Genomic DNA, 20,045 nt, shown 5'->3' on the forward strand with positions numbered 1-20,045 from the left:
TAAAAATAGTGAGATTTTTCTATACGACAATCCGGACATTTTTATAGGCATTGCTCGTATTTGTTCCTTTCCTTTCATTTTACCAATTTACCATGCAACAAGACTCAATTTTCCCAAATTACAGAAAACGCCAATCAGATTGTGAAAGTAGAGCTAAAATATGACGTTTTTAAAGTATACATCAGGATGTAAGCAAAACACGGGGCAAGTGTGAAATTTAATTTTTTTTTTTGAAAATTAAGATTCCTTGAAATCTTTGCCTTTTAGGTGTATAGTGCCTTTGGCAACTTTAATGACAATATTGCGGCGAATATTTTTCAGTGTTCGGAAACAAACAGTACCTTATCATAAGGTACCGTACATGTACACAAACACTAAAAAAAATTATAAAGTTTATGTACGCGTACACAAACATTAAAAATCCATTTTAGTGTTTATGTAAGTGTACCCAACGAGATTCGAAAAGTTCTTCAAACACACATGTTTGGTACGCAACCTCCATCGTAATGTAACAACCACGTACCCAACCGAAAAGGTTGCGTACATCAGCGCGTACATTAAAAAACCACGTAGAGTACATCATAATGTACCTTTAGAACAATGGTGGGCAAATTGCGAGAGACTCATGTATTTTTTACACTTTTGTGTATGAGGCCTTGCATTTCTGCCCAACAGTGCTTTAGAAAGAAAGTGTTGCTAGGGTACACTTACATTTGTTTGGTTAATAAGGTATTAAAAATATTAAGTTTAATTTTTGTGGAATTTATACAAATGAAATACAAGTAAATATAAATGAATATGTATCTTCAACTAATTAGGACTATAAATATCATTATTTAAATGTCATAAATACATATGCAAAAAGTTAGTAATGCCTAAACAAAACGCTCTCATCGAATATCTAAAATCTAGACAATTTACAAAAGGGTTGCTATAGGGCTGTAGGTTATGGAGGTGATTTTTTATTATTAAAAATCGTATCATTTGTATTGTGAAAACAGGTGGTTCATTTTCAATATTTTAGCAAAGTCAAGAAAGCATCGAAGAACAGTTTCAAGTAAGTTGTTTTCAGTATCAACATCATATTACAAAAAGAAATGCTACACCACCACAATAAGAATTACTTTTTGCTTTTTTGTGTTTTTCCAAATTATGAATTGCCGTTGAGGTACCCAAGGACTGGTACCTAGCTGTGAAGGCAACATCCGGTCTGTGGGTGTGCTATATTTTTATAGTTTGTTTACGGGTAGAATTTTTGGTTTTGATAAGTTAGAAAGTCAGAACTAGGTGGAAATATTATTCCTCGCACACCAACACCATAAAGTACCTGTCCTTTTTTTACATCATAAAAATTATGAGTTAAAAAATTGTAAACCACAATATTGGTTTTTACCTTTCTTGTGTATTGTAATAAAATATAACCATTCAGGTACCACATGAATGATCTAGTTTTTAAGTTTGTTACACTCGTAGTCTTATTGTATAATTTACGGAAAATTTCGCGAAAACCCTTTGGAATAGTTGCAGGTAGCGTGATTTTTTAACAAAATTCATTTTTTTGCAAACTATATATGCAAAGAACCCCCGCAAATGCTATATAGTTCATTTTTAAACGTTGAGTGAAAATAATAATAAAAATGCCAAGACCAAAACATATTGTTCTTCGTGATATGTTCAGTACAAACGAATCAAATCAAACAGTGTGCAATTTACAAAATTGTGTCAACAATGTTTTAAATTGGCATTCCGCAAATTTAGAGCGACATTTGAAAATTGTGCATCCCGATTTGTATGCGAACTATATTGATCAAAAACGGGAAAACGTAAAAGAAAAAAGAGTCATCAAAGTATTATTAAAAAAAGTGTGAATCCAAAAAACATTGAAACAGCATTGGTGGAACTTTTTACAAAAATGGACGTCCTTTACATATGGCCGAAGATAAAGCCTTCAAAGTTCTTATAGAACCTGTTTTAAGTGTACTCGGGATAACTGTAAATGAACATAACGTAATGGAACGAATTATCGCTTTCTCAAAAAATATTAAAACGGAAATCTCAAACGATCGTAAAGGGATATTATTTTCCGTTAAGATGGATGTCGCAACAAGGCTGGACTTAAGTGTGCTGGGTATTAATGTTCAGTACATTAAACATGGTAAAATCGTTGTTAAAACGTTGGCTATAAAGGAGCTTAGATCAAGTCACACTTCTGAATATTTAAAAACAGTTATACTGGATGTTCTAAAGGAATATGATGTTGACATACGAAATATTTTAACTATTACAACCGACAACGGATCAAATATGCTCAAAACTGTACGAATCCTGAACTCTGAAATGCAATTGTCGATAAATAATGATGCCATGGATTTCGAAGAAGATGAAGATGATATCGATTGCCGAATAGCTATTGACACAATTGAATCAATTGATTTTAACATCTCATCGAACACAATTACTAGCATTCGTTGTGGTGCTCACACTCTCTAACTGTGTGTAAACGATGTTCTGAAACAGTCGGCAGTAAAAGACAATGTCGATAAGATACGATTCGTGGTAAAAAAAACTTAGAAGTAAAACGATTTTAAATTTTCTAAGAAGTGAACTCTACAAAAAACCTATCATTGATTGTGCAACACGTTGGAATTCAACATATAAAATGATTGAAAGATGCCTGGAAATGAAGGAAATTATAAATACACTAAGCAAGGATTATCCTGATTTATTTCTTGAATCTGAAGAATGGTCTTTCGCAACTGAATTCTTGGGACTATTTAAACCTATTTACAATGCTACCATTAAGTTACAAAGCGAACAGTTGTGCTATAGTGAACTATACATTATTGTTATGGATATAACATTTCAAATTGACGCTTTACCGGATAGCAACATGAAAACCCTTCTCAAGGAGTCCTTGAAGATAAGAAAGGATAAACTTTTAGAAAATGAACTGTTTAACGCAGCTGTGTTTTTGGATCCACGAATCAAAGTATGCTTAACCTGCGAACAAAAACAAAGAGCGAAGAACTACATACTATCGTTATATAAACGCATGAACTCAACAGAAGGTAAGTTTGCTTAAGTAAACCAGAACAATGCCTATTTATTTATATCATTCATCTTTTATGTTTCAGAACACAATACAAGTCACCCAATATTAGAGGAAGCTCCATCACCGAGTAGACCAGATGCAGCCAAATCTTTTTCCGATTATCTGCAAATTATAGATCCTACCACAGAAATTCCGAGTTCATCTAATTTACACAATTTAGAAGCTGATTTTGCCAATTATGAGCGGCAATCAAGATTGCCACTAAATGAAAATATAATAGCGTTTTGGAACTCTCAGAAAACCATCATCAGTGAGATTGCTAATATTGTACAGGCAATACCGTCAACCCAAGTAAGCGTGGAACGCTTATTTTCTGCTATGAAGTACATATTATCTGATCAGCGCAACCGCATGTCAGCAACAAATCTTGAACATATATTAATGGTAAAAGTTAATGGGGATTTCAATTATGAAAGTTGAGCTTTCTCCTGTTAAATTCTATTTTCTTTAGTATGTTAATATTTTTTATATTCGTTAATTTTTTATAAAATAAATAAATGTTTTCATATTTACTGGTTAAATATATATATAGTTACTTTTGTATTTTATTTATACGATATTCACTCTTATTTTTATGGTTGCATTTTTCCTCATGCCATTCATATTTTATATTTCTTTATAAACATCACTCAGGTGTACGCAACCTCTTTATAAACATCGCCCAGGTGTACGCAACCTCTATTTATTTTTTAGGGTACATAATGATGTACGCTACGTGGTTTTTTAATGTACACGCAACATTTATAACGTACGTACCCAACCATTTCGGTTGGGTACGTGGTTGCTACTTAACAATGGTGGTTGCGTACCAAACATGTACGCTACGATTTTCGTTGGGTACATGTACACAAACTCTAAAATTTTTTTTAAAGTTTGTGTACATGTACGGTACCTTATCGTAGTGTAACTTTTCATGCTAGGTACGCTACAAAACGTTATTGTACGGTACCTTAGTGTAAGTTTTCGAACGCTGATATTTTTCTTAATATATTTATTTATATCCTAGACTACAAGACTAATGTGTTATAAAAGATGTTATATCCTTGTACTCGATAATTTTTTTCTAAATGAAGCATTTGTAATAATTAGTTCAAATTATCGAGTACACGGTCAGGTATAAGTTAATTAATTGTAAATTTTTTTTCGACTGTGTTATCAAAATTGTTTTGCTGTAGCAGGAATGAAAGAACTATATTTTTTTAGCATTCCAAATGCTTTTCTAGCAGAAATATGTGAGTGGTTTTGCCATGTTAAAGATAATTCCAAGGGTTTGACTTATTTTACCACTACCACGCTATTGTGTGGTTTTTCTGAGTGATGTAATTTTGCACTAATCATTTGGTGTTCTTCGCATCAATTTTAACTACATCCCACTTTAAATAAAACTTTTTCTTTTTAAAAATTTTAAAACAACAAAACCCGAGATTAAGCTCAAATTATTTAACAACAATAAAATAATACACATCTCAACAAAACTGCCAAAAGTGAATCTAAAAATAATGCATTACTTTTCGTCGAGGAGTGAACATTTCCCAATTCTGCATTAAGCGGTCGTATTTTTAGTGCATTAAACTAAAACCATGTCATCAATATTAAAGAGGCAGTTAGAGCATTTTTCCAAAGAAGCTTTTTGACCACAAATATAGGACTAAAAACTATAAAATATATTCAAATCTAATATGTGGATATTCAAAACGTATACTTCTAATTATAGTTATATTCCAGAACCTGGAATCGTAAATAGTACTTTAGTACTTTTTCCCATTATGCGCTAAAAAACGAACCCTTTTTCCAAAAACTAGAAAAAATTGCGCTTTTATCTAAAGAAAAATAGCGATGACTAACTCTAGCGCCCTTGTTTTTTTGCTAGACAATTTTGGCCGATTAGAAACAATCCCCATATTTGGACATGTTGATTTTGACATTTCTGATTGAGTTTTTGAAATTTTTCCATTATCTATCTACATTTGTACAGGAAGCAAATTATGTTGTAATAGGAATGCTGCGTTACTTGACATCACCTTGTGAAAACTGATTTAAGACTTGTTAGTCTAGATTTATTGCTGTGGCGGAATATCTGGAGAGTCTCAATAACATAATAATCTGCAAAAAATTATGTTAAACGTCAAAAAACTTAATTTAGAATGCTTTTTTGATGATTTTCTAAATTTAATTGACGATTTTTGTCAAAAAAACACTTGCATATTTAGCATATTTTTTGCATATTTTGCATATTTTTTGCATATATTTTGCATATTTTTTGCATATATTTTGCATATTTTTTGCATATTTTTGATATGACCTCAAATATCGAAAAATTGACCCTCAAAACGCCTAGATCCAAAATTTGAGTCCAATCGGATAAGAAATAAAAAACATGCTAAAATCCGATGTCTACTCATAAGTTTTAATGTGAAGGACGTAGGTTACTAAAATTTTCCAAAAATGTTTCTTGTAGTTGAGGGTCGTATGTGGATAAATATGGGCAACATAGGCCTGCGGTTTCCTGTAACCCCCACATATCGGTGGTGACCGTTTTTACGTATTAGGTTCATTTTTCAACCGATTTTGCTGCAAATTGGTATATTTGGGTTTCAGTGGATGTAGAACATATGTACAAAATATTGTCAATATCTGTTCTCGTATTGGTATAGCCCCCATTGAGCGGTACCAGCCAATATAAATTATTTTAAAGATTCCAAGCACATTTACCAATCTATTTGTTTGCACTTTGGCATTTTATGTTCTCCGTAGGTAGAAAACCGTTTTGCGAAATATTAGTAACGTATTTCCTTGTTTTGCTATAGCCCCAATATGAAGGGGCACCCCATTTGGGATATTTAAATGGTGTTAGGTAATTATTGCAAACCGAGTTTGGTTTACTTTAAAATTTGTCTTCATTAAATAGAAAATATTCTAAAAAATAATTCAGAGCATAGATCCTTGCTTTGGCCACTCCCCCAAGCATCCACATACATTAGTAAATAAAAAAAAATTAATTTTTGAGATTTTTTATTTTTAGTATTCGACTGAGGATATGTTTATCTTATTACACGGTTCTGCAAATGAGTATATCACCTAACTATGTCCTGAGAAAACTGCTCAAATTTGACCATTTCTATAAAATGTGAATGAAATTCTCAAGAATATTCATAAAACCCATTTTGGGATAATCGAAACCAACATTGACGTCAAATGCCGGTCCTTCTATCAAATTTTCAAAAATATAGATATAAGAATATTCCAATGACTTTCTGAAAAAGTCGTATATCTCTCAAACCTGCGCAAACCTGCAGCTAATTTTTGGTTTGTCCATAGAAAAATATCCTACCTCTCAGAAAATGTGCGATTTTTTCTGCAATTCACCACAATACTTAAAAAAAACCTCCAAAACTTATAAAAAATAATTTAGTAGACTTTTAAAAGATCACATTTTTGGGGAATGAATTGCAACCAAACTAAATTAGATATTACAACTCTATAAACGCCATATAATTAAAAAAATTGTCACGAATTATAACACCGACAAAAAATATGGTCAATTAGCTTACCATTTGTTTGTATCACTATATTAGTTAAGCAAAGCTAGAAGCAATTGTAAAACAAAGTGCAACTTTTAACCGCATTTCTAGTTGTTTCGCGGGGTAAATCACAAAACTGAATATGAGGCATTTGTCGGGGGATACTTTGCAATGGATCCCAACAATAAAAGCGTTAGTTCTATGTACTTTAATTTTTGAGTAAAGTTGCACTAAAGTTCTCATATTTCGCACTGTGGGGCGGTACAAGTTTCCTGAGAAAATAGCCCTAAAGCTGTGACAACCTTTATGGTGGCTGGCCCGCACAATAACTCCCGAACGGATCAGACGATTCTTAAAAAATTTGGTCTTCGTAATATTTTGTCCAAACTTAGTTTAGGTTCGAAGACGGGCACTACCGGTGCACACCTGCAGTTCACACAGGCTGAGGGTATGTACATATGTGTCGGCAAAGCCGACTGATACTTTTTATTTGTTTATTATAACAGTCACCGGCTAAGTGTATTTAGCTTTCGGCAAAAACAACTACTTCTTTTTTACATATTGGTTAAACAACCTAACGCCCATTTCCAAGATGGTGTCGTAATGTATTTCTGGCTACGTCCTGGTGTAAGCAATACACATATACATACATATCATACCTGTGGTATTCTGGAAAATGAATATAACTTACGGAATTTTATAGCTTCTCAAAGATACATGAGGTAAATGCTTTTCTGTTCATCATACCTCCCATGGGACAGTTCATTCAAAGTAGTACCTCATAGAGTACTCATATCGCCTTAGAATAGTTGGTATATAGTTAACACTATTCGCCGTATCTAAATTAAACTCAACATCTGATGATTTCTTAACTATTACATCCCCCTTCTAGTACATATTGACTATTATATCTGGATTCTGCTTCCTGCCTCTCATTTACCAATGTCATCAGGAACATGAAAATGACATTTCCAGCTCAAATGAAAACATTTTCCAGCAAAAGTTTCATGCATGGATAAACAAAGTGACAGCAGCATCAGAATACACCACCACCAGCAGAAAAAATCCAATGGCTTTGGTAATGAAGTGGAGGCGGTGGATTTGTTAACCTTCTTTTGTGGCTATTTGTTGTAGATTTTCTTGTTAACATTACTTTATGTTGTTTTTGTAACAAATTGACTGTATCGTTGTTTTGTTTGCTTTACTTGCTATTTGTTTTTGTGTTTGGCTATAGTAATTTGCTAATGTTATTCTGATTTGAAGTTTCGGTTTTTGTGTAACTTCTAAAATTGCAGACAAAAAGTTAATCTCTTCATATGTTTGAAATAACATTTATTTTGTTTCCAAAGAAAGAAAAAAACTTGAATGAGTTTTTTTTTCAAGACAATTGAGTTAGTTATTTCATAGGAAAAAACTTGGTGTTTTCTTGGCTAAGTAAATAAAAGCAAAGTTAATTTTGGGATTGATGCACCTTTTGGAACGTTGTATGTAAGATTATACCCAATGTACATACTTTTAATACATGTTCAAGAAATTGAATTTTAAGTACTTAAAGTCTGATCTACTCATAACCACTTGAAATTATCCATATGTACCTCTGTATATACCTCGTTAATGTGTAAATGAATTACCTATATGACCATTGAAGCGATTACTAACCACACACACAGCACATTGTTTTTATTAGTTGTATTTTATTATTATTATTACTCTCTTATATTGCCGCTATCGGCCTTGTAATATTTTATGGTGCTGGCTGGCTGGCTCAAGAAAACAAGTCTTTGCAACAGAGTAGGCAACATAAACAGTTATTATTCCATTTAATGTTTCTTCCGGGAATGAAACCGTTAAGTGCGTCTTTGCTTATGCCCCCCCAAAGTATGCAATAATAAAATGTTTCGCAATATTCACGTTTTGTGTACGTGTGAGATGACGCTCGCTGCCATTCTATTTACGGAATAGGTCATTGACTTGCTTAACGCTCACACACACAGACATGTGCTAAAATTTAATATACATATAAATAATGCAATAAACTGGGAGGAAACAATAAAATGTGTTTTAAGAAGAAACTGAGCATATTAATAATTCCCATTACTGGATCATGGAATTTTGTTGGTTAAGGAATTAAGGTTTAGCCCTTTCAAAATTAATGGAAAAAGGATGACCATATATTTTAAAGCAGAGGTAGCATAGATTATGTGGTAAAATTTTCAATTCGATCGGAACAATATCGCCTGAGATATGATGATATAAAAAAGTATCAATCGGCTTTGCCGACTGAGATATACCCTCAGCCTATGTGAATTGGAACTTTCATCTACGGACAGATCGAATGTATTTAGGGTCTTTTTAGAATTTTGTGGCACTTTTTGGACATTAGGATTAAAGTTCAAAAGTTTTGCGGAGGAGGGGATGGACTAACATAGTGCATTACAGAAGTGGTTCTTATTTTGAGAGTCGTATCTTTTCGATAAATATCGCGCCCACTAGTCATTCCAGTGGGTTATCGTAGACCTGTTGGACCAGTATGCCAGGAAGCATGGACTTGTCCACGGAAAACATAATATGGCTGTATACGGGACCACAAAGAACATCATCGGTATAAAATTCCAAAGGATCTCCGAAGTCGCCGAATAAATGAAATACGCATTTGCAATATATATCAAGAAAATATATACATCAAATTTGCAAATAAAACATCCAAATATTTATACCCTATACCACAATGTGGAAAAGGGTATTATAAGTATGTTTTGGTAAAAATTCATGTAACACCGCGAAATATTCGTCGAAGACCCCCAATGTGGTATACCAATCTTCATATCTCGACGAGATAAAGCGATTTTGAGATGTGTGTCCGTCCGTCCGTCCGTCTGTCCATTATAAATTGTAAACACGCTCCAGGCCGCAATTATGGACCGATCGTCACGAAATTTTGTATGGAGGTCGGGTTCAGATCAGAATAGATCCCTATTCTTATTGGTGATGATCGTGAAATATTTAGCGGGTGAAATGGACCAAAAACATAATATTTATCCAATTTTCTAGCGGCTCTGTAGGTCTCAATAATAGTCCGATCAACGCGTAATTTTAAATAAGGTAAGAGTATATCACAAAGGAAAAGCTTGCAATTTGAGATGGCGATCGGATAATATTTAGAGGGTTAAAAGGACCAAAACTTTTGTGTGAAAATTGTGAAAATTTCCGGACAAGTGAGATATACTTGAAAGTGGAACGCTTGACCTTTCAATTGATGCCAATTATGTTGGTGTGCATGATCAGATAACAGAGTTACATCCTAATATATTCCGTTATTTGTTTGTAGTGTAATAATAAACTCGCTAGAAGTCGCAATTATACATCAATAGTCACGAAATTTTGCACCGGGAAAGAGTATAGGTCGAAAAAGATGCCTAAAATTTTCAATGATGATCTGATATTCTTTAGCGGGTGAAATGGACCATTACTTTTGTATGAAAAATATAAAAATTTTATTTTTGGTCGATATTTTAATTCCTTGAGGACATATATGTTTCGCAAAGTAGCCTACATATGGAAAAAAACTACTGACCTTTCCTCTGATGTAAATTGCAATAATGTGTTTGCTAGATAACGGGCCTACTGCCTAATATATAATGGGTTCTGTGTAGAGAACCACATTTGTATCCCATGCTACATATTGTCTCTCCAAAAGTTTATGTAACACCACGAAATATTCGTCCTAGACCCCTTATTTGGTATGCCGAAATTCATATCTCGACGAGATAAAGCGATTTAGCGATGTGTGTCCGTCCATTAAAAATTGTAAACAAGCTTAAGGCCGCAATTATGGACCGATTGTGACGATTTTTTTAAGGAGGTTGGTTTCGGGCCAGAATAGAAATGATTAGTTTTTGGTGATGATCGTGAAATGTTCAGGGAATTAAATGGATCAAAAACAAAATTTTAACCAATTTTTTAGCGGCTCTGTAGGTCAAAATAATAACCTGCAAAATTTTAAACAAAGTTTGAGTTTATGATGAAGAAGAAGCGTACAGACCAACGTGAAGATCAGATAATACTTAGCGGGTTAAATGGACTGAAACTTTTGTTTGAAATTAGTAAAAATTTCAATAACGTAGCGGTTAAACAACGGAAGTAGTAATACTACATAAGTGGGTTTCATTACATTTTACCTGAACTAAATTTTCCTTTCCTGCTACAAAAATGTCTTTGTCATGCTAGATAACTTTTTGGTTTTGGTCATAAGTATTATCCATTACATCTCTGATATTTGATAATTAAATTTTCACAATCATTGAAAAGAAGTTCCGTGGAGAGCGATTGTCCAGGGATAGTGGTATAGGGTATCCCATGGTCGGCTCCGTCCGACTATAGACTTTTCTTACTTGTTTTGAATAAATTTGTTTTGTTCTTTTTTCGAGTTGATGCATGAAAGTAACATGCAATTTAGTTTTAGACAAAAGGTGTTAAAAGAAGAAATATTCTACACGAAATTTCACTGTGAGTCCCAGAACAAATATCTAAGAAAAATACTTTGTTCTCTGAACAAAAGAAATTTATAGCTATAATATTTAACATTTCCAGAAGCTTTCGTTTTTTAAGATTTAGGACCACATTCTACCGTTTTTATTTACATTTTCGTTATCTGCGGTTACATTGATTTTTTTCATAATAAATTCTTTCAAAAGAAAGAATATGTATAGGGAAAATATTGATAACCCAGATAGGACTTTGAAAAATTACGTATTTTAGTACTATATATAGAACATTTCTTTTTTAAACACCTTTTGTCTAAAACTTAATTTCATGTTACTTTCATGCATAAACTCGAAAAAAGAATAAAACAAATTTATTCAAAAAAATATTTGGGTGTTTTATTTGCAAATTTGATGTATATACTTTCTTGATATATATTGTAAATACATATTTCATTTATTCGGCGACTTATATTGAAATTTGATGGAGAATATTTTTGTCTTTGATGTCTTCTATCTAGAATGAAGTTTTGTGGGTCAAATATTAGTAAACTCAGATAAAGTGCAACATTAAACCTAAAACGTGATTTTACTTTTGGCAGATTCCTGGCGTTTAGGTACGATTTAGAGTTTTGGTGTATTCGGGGACCTATAGTAAAATTTTATGACAAATAATTTTGTAGAATATTTTTATTTGATACGATCACATTTTAAAGGAGTTTTTAAACGTTTTTGAAAATAGGGACCAAAAGAGCCCTTTAGTGACTCGCATGAGGATTAATTTTTTTCATAAAAAGATACCCCGCATTGTTGTCAGTAATATTGCCAAAGACACTTTATACCTAAAATGCAAGGATTCCAAGGAATCTGATATCGAATATTTCAAAACCTGTAGAAATGGGCGGAACTTGCCACACCTATTTAGGTTACTTCCCGACCTAAACTTTCAAAACGTCGATACACGTGTCTTCTTTTTTTCGGTCCTTTTTCATAATCTGTCCGAATTATCTTGTAATTATTTTTTGTGTTGTACAGTGTAATTCATTTCTTCGGTTTCGTTGTCAAACTGAATTATTCATTGTTGATTTTAAATTTATTAACAGCTTTTATTTGTAATCTTTCCTTTCTCAAAGAGACTTTGTCGAATTTTTTCGCCCATGATGCTGATGACGGACGATTGATAGTCGTATCTTTATCCTAACGCAATCTATTTATAGAAGTTTACCGGATAATTGGTAAAATCAAATTCTTTCGCTTCTTTTAAGTTGTTCATTGCTGATGGACAGATATGCGCTTTTTGTACCGTCCATCCTCAGCATTTAAGGCAAATTGTTCAGTCCGCAATTATGGACAAAAGAAATTTTATATGGAGGTCGGGTTCAGACAGAATAGACCCCTATAGTTTTTGGCGATGATCGTGAAATATTTAAGGGTTGAAATGGACCAAAAATGTCCAATTTTGTAGCGGCTTTGTAGGTCGCCATGGTAATCTGATCGGCGCAAAATTGTATGTAAGGTTTACGACGGGGAAGAAGCTTGCAATTTATTGAGATGATCGGATAATATTTAGCGGGTTTAATAGACCAGATTTGTTGTGTGAAAATTGGTAAAGGTTTAAGTGAAATGACTATATCTTTATTGCTCGAAACTATGTTAAACCCATGTAAGTTTTATTTAGAAGAGGAACGCTTGACCTTTCCTTTGACGCTAATTATATTGATGTAAGTGGTCAGATAACAGAGTTACAGTCTAGTATATACAGGGATCCCTCAACTTTAATTGTGGATAGTGTAACCTGACAAATATTTGCACGAGGTAATAGTCATTGTCAAGGATAGTGCCAATAATTGCCGATAATATCGGATAGTGTAAAATTGACCATAACTTTTGTGGGAAAAATATCCAAATTTAATTTGTAAACACTTTCATAGGGGCAAAATGTGTCTCATCGAAATAATGGTTTTAGACCCCAAGTATGTTTGGACGCAATTCGTTTCAGACAATTTGGAATTTATTTAGCCGTGTCCGTCCGTCTGTCTGTCAGGCTGGAGCGCACGATAAATCTCGAACGGATCAACCGATTCGTTCCGTCGGCTTTCGTAATGTTTTGTCCAAACATAGTTTCAATTAGAAATAGATTATATCGGTCCACTCCTTCCGGTACCTCCCCCACAAAAGTTCGAAAATGTTCGGAAGATTTGTGCGCACGATATCTCTTGAAGGGAGCAACCGAAATATCTACCAGACTTAAATAAAGTTCCAATATGGGCTCAATCGGTCCATTCCTTCGGATACCTCCCACACAAAATTTCGGAAATGTTCAGTTCAGGAGCTACTCTCGAATTGCTTTGATTTTACTGTAACAACTTGTATTCACTGCCCCCTATACAATGGTACAAGTTTTATCAGAGGCAAGACCATACTTCCTGAGAAAATAGCCATGAAAGGTGCAAAAAGCCCCAGTGACACTGTGTGTAGGGGTTGGAGCGCAAGATAACTCTCGAACGGATTTGCCGATTCTGTCTAAAATTTGGCCTTCGTAATATTTTGTTCAAACTTAGTTTAAGTTCGATGATAAGGCATATCGGTCATCTCCTTCAGGTTCCTCCCCCAAAAAAAATTCAAAAATGTGTCTTGAAGGGAGTGACCGATTTGGTTCATACTTTATACATCCTAATCTATTTACCAGATATAGATCAGGTTTGAATATGGACTATATTTGTCCACTTCTTAGGATACCTCCCACACACAATTTCGGATAAGTTCACTTTAAGACCTGCTCGAATCACTTTGATTTTTGATGAAGCTACTTGAATTTGCTGCCTCAATTATGACAGTAAAAGTTTTTTCAAGGGAGAGTGAAATTAGCCCGAAAGGCGTAAAAGACCCCTATGACACCGTATGTAGTGACTTGAGAGAACGATAACTCTCGAAATGATCAACTGATTTGGTCCAAAATGTGGCCTGCGTCATACTTTGTCATAGTTTGAGTTCGAAGATAGGCAATACCGGCCCACAACTTCCCCCGAAATTTTAAAAAATTTCACAAATTTTGTCCTAACTATGGATCTCCTAATATTTTGTCCAAATTTAGTTTAACTTCTATAATGGAGGTAACTTATGGTACATTCCCCACAAAAATTCAACATTTGTGTCTAAGTGCAGTTTAAGGTCTGTTCGAAGATCCCTTGAAAATGTATAACGATGCCGTTCGTTGTGGTCCTGTTAACAGTGATACTATATTTTCCGTTGACAAGTCCATGCTTCCTGGCACACCCACTGGCACGATGACCCACTGAAATGACTAGTGGGCGCAATATCTATCGAAAAGATAAGACTCCCAAAATAAGATCCACTTCCATAATGGACTATATGAAACTATTCTTTTAAGTACATCCTCTGCAACACTTTTGAACTTTAATCCTAATCCATATTTTCGTCGGGAAGTTCATATGTCCAAAAAGGCCACAATATACTGAAAATGTCCTTAATACATTCAATCTGACCGTAGATGAAAGTTTCAATTCACATTCTTAATACATTCAATCTGACCATAGATGATCAATTCACATAGGCAGAGGGTATATCTCTGTCGGCAAAGCCGACTAATACTTTTTTAATTGTTTGTTAAAATATTCCCAATTGCGTTATCAAATTTGACTTGTTAGACTTTGGGATATCCCAATTTACAATTTATGGAATTTTATTTCCATGTTATATATTTCTGCTTCTGTTGGACATATTCCAAGGAGAGAGCTTGATAATGAAACTAAACCATCTAAGCTTTCAATAAATACAAAATGTGGCATTTATGGTAAAATATTAGAGTCATTGCAAAAAACGCTAAGCTATCACTATTTTTCCCTTTTGAAATTTTTACTTTAATTACAAATACCTCTGCTTCTTTTTTTGCATATTAAAGACATGTAAAATGCTTGCCAATAAGACCAGCAAAGCTTTCAATCAGTACCAAGTAGATGTCGACAGTAGTCAAATATAAAATTAAATATTAATTATTTTGGTTAAGTTCGCCTTAAATCATTTGGTATAAAAGCCAGATAGGTGAAAACGTTAGTATCTCACTAAAAGAAATGTTTAGAGTGAAAAGCTTATGCACAGAGGTGGGGGTAGTAGGGTATCACATAGTCGGCCCCGCCCTAACTATAGCCTTTGCTCACTTGTTTTATTTATTCTTAGAATTTTCCGCAAAAGCTTCCCGCTGAATCCGCAAAAACTTACCGTGAAGAGTCACAGTTCGGCAGATTTAAAGATCGTGGCACCAGTAGTGCAATTCTTTAACTCAGTTTTTGAGTTACTGACAATTATCGAAAAAATTAAAATGCTTATAATTTCGGTAATTAACGATATTATTCGGTAATTTAGCGACCAATAAAAAGTAGTTGTAAAGTTCTACCGCACTGTTGTTAACTTTTATTTGAATTTTTCATTCATAATTTTGCGTTTTAATGTTACCGATTTTTATCGGTAACTCAAAAAATGAGTTAGAGAATCGCACTACTGGTCTGACAAATTATGTTAACGGTAGAGCCGTAGATTCTCTTGGTTCAGATCATCTCCCCTCTGAACGCCGCACTTTCATCAATCGTGTGAAAGCTTATCGGCCAAGTTTCAGAGAGTTCACCTGAAATTTGTTGGTATAAGTCCATGTATTCATATAGCCCCCATAGAGTGGTTCCTTTCGATTTTCGGTATTACATTAACGCACCAAAATGGCTTTAATTTTGTATTTAGTCTTCAATGAGGGTATAAAGTATAGGTCCATGTTTTCATATAACCTCCATAGAAGGGTCCCTACCGATATTCAGTATTTGGAAGATTTTAGCGTCTTTATCAAACCAAAATGGATGATATTTGGTTTTAGTATTCGTTGTGGGTATACAATTTTCCATCAGAAATAGGTCCACGTCTTCACATAGCCCTAGTAGAACGGTACCCCCGATTTTGGGTATTTTTAGTTTCTAGTTTTATTTTTTCCACCGAAATTACTGAAATTTGGTATGTATTACTTTTCGCAAGGGAAACAAGACATAATATACATCTTATTATGTCTTGTTTCCCTTGCGAAAAGTAATACATACCAAATTTCAGTAATTTCCATGCAAATAAAACAGACTGTACAGGTATGCGTTTTGGTATAGCCTCCATATAAAGATACCACCGATTATAGGCGAGACCCCCACTTGCAAACTTCAGGAAATCGAGAAATTTTTATTGGTTTATTTTAAAGTAGTAGTAGTAGTAGTAGTAAAAAAATTGCCTCTTTGGGGCTTACAAGTGGGGGTAGTCCCTTAAGATTTTTTTAAGATTTTAGTCATATTTTTCTATCGAATTGTTTGTTAATTGGAATTCGAAAAATTGTAATTATTGGTGAGCCTTTTAAAGGTTTTTTTCTGGTTCTTATTCAATTTGGCTAGTTTCATTCAGTTTTATCCATCAGCTCTTGTTACTTATTTAGCTGGTCCATTACAAAACATTTGTTCCATACACCGAACTAAGAAAAGATCTGCAATTCTCTCTGTTTAATGCTTCGCTTTCTGGAATATCGCGCCTTGTCATCCCTTCAATCAGTTGTTTGCGCCATTTATTCTTTGGCCTGCCAATTCTGCGTGCACCGTCATGTGGCCCGAATTTATATGCCTTTTTAGCGGGTTCATCATCGCTTATTCTTATCATCAGCATAAGCAAGTAACATGTGGTTATTGGTGTAGATTGCGCCGAAAAAAGGTGGTAGGTGTCGATCTGCATCTCTTGGGTCTTCTCCAGGATTTGCCGCAGGGTAAATATCTGGTCAATGGTGGACTTGCCAGGTCTAAAGCCGCATTGGTATGGTCCAATTATTTCGTTGACCATGGGCTTTAGTCGTTCGCACAATATCCCTGACAATATCTTCTAGGCGATATGGAGAAGACTTATGCCCCTATAGTTGGAGCATACAGTCTTATCTCCTTTCTTATGGACGGGACACAGGATGCTCAGGTTCCAATCGTCGGCTCTTATTATTGAAGTTAAAGTCGAGAGATAGATCTTTTACCAGATTTTTCGTTATCCTTGGTCACCCAAAATATTTTTGGGTGTTTTTTTTATACCCTCACATTTATGCTAACGAGGGTATTTACACTTTCATACGGGCAAAATGTGCCTCATCGTAATAATGGTTTTAGACCCCAAGTATTAGGGTGGGGCGATTTGTGTGGAAGCAAAAAAACCTTAATGAGCCCTTCGCGTTTCTGATTTCTGGGATTGAACTGAGCAAAAAAGTCCACTGGACCATATATCTACCGTGAAAATCGAGCCTCCCGATTTTGACTTAAAATTTTTTATTGACGTTTTTTGGATATTTTGGCATATAACAGCCAAACCATTGGGATTTTCGATCCAACAAAAAGACAAACATTGTAGCTAAGACAGTAATTGAAAACTCTCTAATACATCGCAAAAGCATTGGAACGCTCCTTCAGGTAGTTTTGGCCTTAAGAATGTGCAAACTTTTCGGAAAATGTCGATAAATGACATTGTGCTACAAAATTTGACCCGAAAAATATTCAAGTGTTCTGATGCAAAATTATATCGTGCTGGGATCCATGGACAACGACAATGCCTTTATTTCGTTTGGGTCACTTCGTTTTATTTTTTTATGACGGTAAAAGTAGTGCAAATCTGGGTTTCTTACATTTTCAAATTTAAACGGGCATATCTTATTTTTTCCACAACGGATTTCTTTTGATCCTTCTTCCTTTTAAAGAGGTGAATAATGTCTTTTGAATAAGCTATTATTGTTTTAAATCGGATAACAAATGGCTAAGTTACAGTGGTTTATGTCTGAAAACCCCCACAAAAAACCTATAAAGGAATTTCTCATAATTTTCAAAATAAATATTGAAAAAAACAAAAAAACATTATATTTTTGAAAATTATGAGAAATTCCTTTATAGGTTGTTTGTGGGGTTTTTCAGACATAAACCACTGTAACTTAGCCATTTGTTATCCGATTTAAAACAATAATAGCTTATTCAAAAGACATTATTCACCTCTTTAAAAGGAAGAAGGATCAAAAGAAATCCGTTGTGGAAAAAATAAGATATGCCCGTTTAAATTTGAAAATGTAAGAAACCCAGATTTGCACTACTTTTACCGTCATAAAAAAATAAAACGAAGTGACCCAAACGAAATAAAGGCATTGTCGTTGTCCATGGATCCCAGCACGATATAATTTTGCATCAGAACACTTGAATATTTTTCGGGTCAAATTTTGTAGCACAATGTCATTTATCGACATTTTCCGAAAAGTTTGCACATTCTTAAGGCCAAAACTGCCTGAAGGAGCGTTCCAATGCTTTTGCGATGTATTAGAGAGTTTTCAATTACTGTCTTGGCTACAATGTTTGTCTTTGTGTTGTATCGAAAATCCCAATGGTTTGGCTATTATATGCCAAAATATCCAAAAAACGTCAATAAAAAACTTAAAGTCAAAATCGGGAGGCTCGATTTTCACGGTAGATATATGATCCAGTGGACTTTTTTGCTCAGTTCAATCCCAGGAATCAGAAACGCGAAGGGCCCATTAAGGTTTTCAAATCGCCCCGGCCTACCAAGTATGTTTGGACGAAATCCGTTTCAGACAATTTGGAGTTAATTTAGCCATGTCCGTCCGTCTAACTATCTGGCTGGCTAGAGCGCACGATAACTCTCGAACGGATGAACCGATTCTGTCCAAAATTTGGGTTTCGTAATTTGTTGTCCAAACTTAGTTTATGTTCGAAGATGGGGTCTACTCCTTCCGGTACCTCTCCCACAAAAGTTCAAAAATGTTTGGAAAATTTGTGCGCACGATAACTCTTGAAGGGAATAACCGATTTGTTCCATACCTTGCACATCGTGAAATTTCTATGAGACTTAGATTAGTTTCCAATATGGATTCAATCGGTCCACTTCTTCCCGTATCTCACACAGAAAAATTCGGAAAAGTTCAGTTTAGGACGTGCTCTCGAATCGCTTTAATTTTTGTTGTAGCAACGTGTATTCACCGCCTCCCATACGACGGTACAAGTTTCATCTGGCGCAAGTCCATACTTCCTGAGCAAATAACCTGAAAGGTGCAAAAAATCCTATGAAGCGCAAGATAACTTTTGAACGGATCTGCCGATTCGGTCCAAAATTTGGCCTTCGTAATATTTTCTCCAAACTTAGTATAAGTTCGAAGATAAGCCATATCGGTTCACTCCTTCAGGTACCTCCCCCACAAAAGTTCAAGAATGTTAGGAAAAATTGTGCGCGCGATAACTTTTGGAGGGAGTGGCCGATTTGCTCCATACTTTACACATCCTAATATATCTACCATATGTATATTAGGTTTGAATAAGGACTATATTTGTCCACACCTTCGGTACCTCCCACACAAAAATTCGGATAAGTTCACCTTTAGACCTGCTCTCGAATCACTTTGATTTTTTTTTTTTTTTTGGAGAAACTTGCATTCGCTGATGGGAAATTCTTTTTCAGGGGCAAGCCCTTACTTTTTGAGAAAACAGACCAAAAGGTGTCCAAACTTAGTTTCAGTTCGAAGATTGGAAACAACGTTTGGACCAATTTGGTAGGCCGGTTCAAGGGATATCGTGCATAAAATTTTAATGACATGACACATTTTATGCACGATATGCCTTGAACGGGGCAACCAAATTGGTCCAAACGTTGGGTCTACTAACATTTTGTCCAAATTTAGTTTAACTTTTAAAATGGCCGATATCGATCTTCTCCTTATGGTACCTCCCCCACAAAAGTTCAACAATTGTGTGATCTGTCCATAGATGAACGTAAATTGGCTGAGGGTATATCTCTGTCGGCAAAGCCGACTTATACTTTTTTACTTGTTTAATCAATACTTTTTTTGAAATAGTCTTGCGAGCGATGAAC

The 20,045-nt window shown here is 34.5% G+C and overlaps 1 protein-coding gene across 1 annotated transcript in view; it reads right to left on the reverse strand.

Moving 5' to 3' along the window:
- The window catches only part of CCAP-R (Crustacean cardioactive peptide receptor), a 264,183-nt gene that overhangs the window by 40,634 nt on the left and 203,504 nt on the right, over positions 1–20,045 (reverse strand). The gene's annotated exons all lie outside the window — the stretch shown is intronic.

The sequence above is a fragment of the Musca autumnalis genome, unplaced genomic scaffold (genome assembly GCF_047663935.1).
Source record: "Musca autumnalis isolate F117 unplaced genomic scaffold, ASM4766393v1 scaffold_1, whole genome shotgun sequence".
Taxonomy (NCBI): Eukaryota; Metazoa; Arthropoda; class Insecta; order Diptera; family Muscidae; genus Musca; species Musca autumnalis.